Below are 6,704 nucleotides of genomic sequence, written 5' to 3'. Positions count from 1 at the left end.
GTGGACTCAGGTGGTGGCAGAAGTAGAACTGAGTTGGGTGCCACCTCAAGTGCTTCAAAGGTCTCGGACTCACCTCTCGATGTTGCTACCTGTTCATCCAGAGCAGAATTACTCACTTGGGACAAAGGAATTGCGGCTGTTGGTATAGGATTTTCAGCATCATTACTCGCAACTCCTGAGGTTTCCCCTGGACCTCTCGTATCCTTTACATTCTGTCCCAAGGATAGAGCAGTGGCGAGCCTGATATCTTCTTGAAACTTTGCTTCGACTTCAGGATCTATTACAGGCTCGGCTTCGGCTTCTTGTGCATCAGCAGCTATGCCCTTTCCTTTGTCAGATCGACCAAGATTCCTCCTAGTCACGTGCATCTCATGGGCAAGGTTTAAAAGTTCATTGGCTGGGAGTTCTGTAAGGTTCAACCAGTTTAAAGCGAAGATCTCCTCAGCCTCCATATCTGCTGCTCGTGCAATCAGTTGATCAAAAGGGCCTGTTTTCCAGTTGATCCATCGAAGAACCCTAGAGAAGTCATCCAGGCTAGACGCATCTTCAACATGGTGATCTAACTGAGCAGTGGCATCATCATTCAAATCATGAGATTCAGCAGATAGGATTTCTGTCGCTGATGCAGCTTCCACTACTTGCGTATTGATCTCTCGATTGTGCTCCGAGAGATCGTCACCTGGCTCCACAGTCACTGTCACTCTGGCTATTGTTCCTTCAACTTGAACAGATTCAGTGGGTGTCAACTCCACATTTTGAGCACTTTGCACTGGGTCACTAACCACAGTGCCCTGATCGTCAGCAGATTCCACATAGTCTTGAGCTTCAGCTGCTGAAGCAGTTATCTCTCGAACCACCTGTCGTGGTTCCTCAGCATCACCCTGCACTGGATCACTGATCCCAGTGCCTTCAACCTCTCGAGCCTCCTCTCGAGGCATATCTAAAGAATCATCAGCAATACCAACACCATCGACATTCAGATCATCAATAATTCCACCCGAGATGGATCTGGTAGGGGTCACTCTCTCAACCTCAGCGGCCAGTGTAGCCTGAGGTTCCCCCTGGGCTTGTGCCCTGTCCTCAAACGGTACTCGAATAACAGAGGGTGTCACCTCTCGAGTCTGGGTGACAACCACAGTTTTGGCTCTTTTAGCCCTCTTTGGCAAAATAACCCTTTTGATCAGTGTACCCAGTGTTGGTCCCAAGGGGATGGGGTACAAGTCTAGAGGTGGGGGGGTGAATAGACTTGTATAAGATTTTGCAAATCTTTTTCGATCTCTCGTGTGTATTGGACTTAGGATGTTTAGGTCCAATACCTCACAAGATGAAGAAAAAGTTTTATGCGCAGCGGAAAGGTTATCCCCTTTTAAATAGCACGAGTTTGAGTTAGTTCGAGAGGTGCGGTTATATGCAGTGCAGTTCGAGAGTTAGATAACGAGAGATAAAAACAGAAAGTAAATGCGAGAGAGACTTTTAAGTGGTTCGGCCAACCCGCCTACGTCCACTCTTCTTCCAGAAACTCCCTGGAAGGATTGCACTAAAAACTTCCCTTTTTAGTACAATATCGAGCGCTTGAGCTTTGATCACGAAGCCCACCTCAAGCCTCAGGTTTTTCGCCCCGCTTCTTGTTACTCCACCTATCGAGCACTTGAGCTTTGATCACCNGTGATGGCAGTTCCATGTCGATAGGAAAGCTCGGCAGTGTGAGCAATGGAATTTCACCCTCTCGAATTGTCTGTGCTTCATCGGTGTCATTCGAGGGTGTGGACTCAGGTGGTGGCAGAAGTAGAACTGAGTTGGGTGCCACCTCAAGTGCTTCAAAGGTCTCGGACTCACCTCTCGATGTTGCTACCTGTTCATCCAGAGCAGAATTACTCACTTGGGACAAAGGAATTGCGGCTGTTGGTATAGGATTTTCAGCATCATTACTCGCAACTCCTGAGGTTTCCCCTGGACCTCTCGTATCCTTTACATTCTGTCCCAAGGATAGAGCAGTGGCGAGCCTGATATCTTCTTGAAACTTTGCTTCGACTTCAGGATCTATTACAGGCTCGGCTTCGGCTTCTTGTGCATCAGCAGCTATGCCCTTTCCTTTGTCAGATCGACCAAGATTCCTCCTAGTCACGTGCATCTCATGGGCAAGGTTTAAAAGTTCATTGGCTGGGAGTTCTGTAAGGTTCAACCAGTTTAAAGCGAAGATCTCCTCAGCCTCCATATCTGCTGCTCGTGCAATCAGTTGATCAAAAGGGCCTGTTTTCCAGTTGATCCATCGAAGAACCCTAGAGAAGTCATCCAGGCTAGACGCATCTTCAACATGGTGATCTAACTGAGCAGTGGCATCATCATTCAAATCATGAGATTCAGCAGATAGGATTTCTGTCGCTGATGCAGCTTCCACTACTTGCGTATTGATCTCTCGATTGTGCTCCGAGAGATCGTCACCTGGCTCCACAGTCACTGTCACTCTGGCTATTGTTCCTTCAACTTGAACAGATTCAGTGGGTGTCAACTCCACATTTTGAGCACTTTGCACTGGGTCACTAACCACAGTGCCCTGATCGTCAGCAGATTCCACATAGTCTTGAGCTTCAGCTGCTGAAGCAGTTATCTCTCGAACCACCTGTCGTGGTTCCTCAGCATCACCCTGCACTGGATCACTGATCCCAGTGCCTTCAACCTCTCGAGCCTCCTCTCGAGGCATATCTAAAGAATCATCAGCAATACCAACACCATCGACATTCAGATCATCAATAATTCCACCCGAGATGGATCTGGTAGGGGTCACTCTCTCAACCTCAGCGGCCAGTGTAGCCTGAGGTTCCCCCTGGGCTTGTGCCCTGTCCTCAAACGGTACTCGAATAACAGAGGGTGTCACCTCTCGAGTCTGGGTGACAACCACAGTTTTGGCTCTTTTAGCCCTCTTTGGCAAAATAACCCTTTTGATCAGTGTACCCAGTGTTGGTCCCAAGGGGATGGGGTACAAGTCTAGAGGTGGGGGGGTGAATAGACTTGTATAAGATTTTGCAAATCTTTTTCGATCTCTCGTGTGTATTGGACTTAGGATGTTTAGGTCCAATACCTCACAAGATGAAGAAAAAGTTTTATGCGCAGCGGAAAGGTTATCCCCTTTTAAATAGCACGAGTTTGAGTTAGTTCGAGAGGTGCGGTTATATGCAGTGCAGTTCGAGAGTTAGATAACGAGAGATAAAAACAGAAAGTAAATGCGAGAGAGACTTTTAAGTGGTTCGGCCAACCCGCCTACGTCCACTCTTCTTCCAGAAACTCCCTGGAAGGATTGCACTAAAAACTTCCCTTTTTAGTACAATATCGAGCGCTTGAGCTTTGATCACGAAGCCCACCTCAAGCCTCAGGTTTTTCGCCCCGCTTCTTGTTACTCCACCTCTCGAGCACTTGAGCTTTGATCACCAAGCCCGCCTCAAGCCTCAGGATCTTCACTAGACAGCTGCCAGGTTACTCCGCCTCTCTTGCTTAATCCAAAGCAAGGACCTTTGGTTGTCACAGTTGAATGTAACAAACTCCAATCTGACCACAAGCTATCGTTGAATCAATTTCGATGTAGAGCAGCTTCGGTCACCTTCTAGATGTGTAGCAGTTTTAAGCTTTGTAACTTTCTCAAACACTAAGATGTGTTTTCTCGCTGTTTTTGAATATCAGGATGATATTCCAATTTTAGCACTTGCACTTGAACGTTTGAATCAGACACCTCTTAAGATTTTCGAATGAACCACTCTTCCCTTAACCGCACTTAGCTTGTGTCTTCACGTCCTTTTTATATGAGAGTTGAGGAATAATTCCGTTGGAGGGAAAATTATTCCGTTTGAAATTTGTCTCCCATGTTGTGTATGGGACTTGCATCTTTTCAGCATTCTTCATGGAGTGGTGGTCTTGTAACTTGAACCTTTTGTTTGGTAGTGAATATTCCATAATCCACTTTCTTGAGTCCATGCTCCACTAGCTACTTTTGGTAAAAGTTACTCTTTTTATATTCCCATTGATCCTCGTTTTAGGGAATAAGACTGACTTTGGATTGGTGCACCTTCTATCCGTTTGTTGTGGAATTCTGATGTGGCATCCATTTCTGGCACCTCCTTAATATTTTATCTCCATGATATTATTCTTCTCCGAACTTTATCCATGCTTCCTGACCGTCATTCAGCCTTTTGGAGAAGTGTCAGTTTATCGAGACCAAAGATGATGTCTCGTCCCCATGTATCGAGAGATCTATCTCTCGAACTCTGCTTATGTCTCGAACTGGATTGTTGTATCGAGAGATCCTATCTCTCGAACTCTGCTTATGTCTCGAGACTTAGTTGATGTCTCGCAGACCCTTATTCCTCCAGTGTTGTCCCGTGCCTTCTTCTGATCTATCTATGAAATTACAACACGAGACTTTCTAAGATGTTCACACAAGTTTCACCTTAAGCTTAAATATTTTCCGAGTTGAGCTCAAGTTACCCGTTTGTATTTTCGCTTTTAGTTTACTTGTCGAACTTACATATAATTCCTATCCTTCGAGACTTAGGGGATTCTAGATTACATTTGGTATCATCAAAACTCATTACATTATGTTCCTAACACCCAGAAGCTCATCATCAGTATTCTCCTCCTCAGTTTGAGCCTTCCTTTTGCCCTTTCCCTTAGGCTTTGAGGGAGAGGGTGCAATTTGTACACCCTTGGACTTTGGAGCTTGAGATTTCGTCCTACCCATATAGGTATTTCGATGAATCTCTCTCCCTTCCCTCAACTGCAAACCCTTTAAACTGAGTAAATATTGAACAACAAAACCGAAACCAACCTTTTTACTGATCGACGGATTGGTGTTTGAGACTGAGCCCTGCACTTGTTGTTTGAGGAAGTTGAAGATGATGTGTGCCCAGTCCATTTGATTGTTGTTCCAGATGGCATGGAGGATTNCTCCACCTCTCGAGCACTTGAGCTTTGATCACCAAGCCCGCCTCAAGCCTCAGGATCTTCACTAGACAGCTGCCAGGTTACTCCGCCTCTCTTGCTTAATCCAAAGCAAGGACCTTTGGTTGTCACAGTTGAATGTAACAAACTCCAATCTGACCACAAGCTATCGTTGAATCAATTTCGATGTAGAGCAGCTTCGGTCACCTTCTAGATGTGTAGCAGTTTTAAGCTTTGTAACTTTCTCAAACACTAAGATGTGTTTTCTCGCTGTTTTTGAATATCAGGATGATATTCCAATTTTAGCACTTGCACTTGAACGTTTGAATCAGACACCTCTTAAGATTTTCGAATGAACCACTCTTCCCTTAACCGCACTTAGCTTGTGTCTTCACGTCCTTTTTATATGAGAGTTGAGGAATAATTCCGTTGGAGGGAAAATTATTCCGTTTGAAATTTGTCTCCCATGTTGTGTATGGGACTTGCATCTTTTCAGCATTCTTCATGGAGTGGTGGTCTTGTAACTTGAACCTTTTGTTTGGTAGTGAATATTCCATAATCCACTTTCTTGAGTCCATGCTCCACTAGCTACTTTTGGTAAAAGTTACTCTTTTTATATTCCCATTGATCCTCGTTTTAGGGAATAAGACTGACTTTGGATTGGTGCACCTTCTATCCGTTTGTTGTGGAATTCTGATGTGGCATCCATTTCTGGCACCTCCTTAATATTTTATCTCCATGATATTATTCTTCTCCGAACTTTATCCATGCTTCCTGACCGTCATTCAGCCTTTTGGAGAAGTGTCAGTTTATCGAGACCAAAGATGATGTCTCGTCCCCATGTATCGAGAGATCTATCTCTCGAACTCTGCTTATGTCTCGAACTGGATTGTTGTATCGAGAGATCCTATCTCTCGAACTCTGCTTATGTCTCGAGACTTAGTTGATGTCTCGCAGACCCTTATTCCTCCAGTGTTGTCCCGTGCCTTCTTCTGATCTATCTATGAAATTACAACACGAGACTTTCTAAGATGTTCACACAAGTTTCACCTTAAGCTTAAATATTTTCCGAGTTGAGCTCAAGTTACCCGTTTGTATTTTCGCTTTTAGTTTACTTGTCGAACTTACATATAATTCCTATCCTTCGAGACTTAGGGGATTCTAGATTACATTTGGTATCATCAAAACTCATTACATTATGTTCCTAACACCCAGAAGCTCATCATCAGTATTCTCCTCCTCAGTTTGAGCCTTCCTTTTGCCCTTTCCCTTAGGCTTTGAGGGAGAGGGTGCAATTTGTACACCCTTGGACTTTGGAGCTTGAGATTTCGTCCTACCCATATAGGTATTTCGATGAATCTCTCTCCCTTCCCTCAACTGCAAACCCTTTAAACTGAGTAAATATTGAACAACAAAACCGAAACCAACCTTTTTACTGATCGACGGATTGGTGTTTGAGACTGAGCCCTGCACTTGTTGTTTGAGGAAGTTGAAGATGATGTGTGCCCAGTCCATTTGATTGTTGTTCCAGATNCATCTGTTCCGGACACCTTGCCGAGAATGAACTTCATGATGAGGTCGGTGACAATGGCAAACCTCTCCTTCAAATGGAACTTGCGGAGGGCAGAGGTTGCTCTGGGCGGTGCATTCTCCAATCGGATTTTGTCCCAAAATGCTTGCTTGTTCAGGTTGTAATCCGAGAGGTGCTTGACTGCCTCCTCTGATGCGGCAAAATCAAATGCTGCCCTTAGGTCTCCAACAGAGGTCGTGATGTC

This window comes from Ipomoea triloba, chromosome 1, assembly GCF_003576645.1.
Source record: "Ipomoea triloba cultivar NCNSP0323 chromosome 1, ASM357664v1".
Classification (NCBI taxonomy): domain Eukaryota; kingdom Viridiplantae; phylum Streptophyta; class Magnoliopsida; order Solanales; family Convolvulaceae; genus Ipomoea; species Ipomoea triloba.
This window is presented reverse-complemented; position numbering follows the sequence as displayed.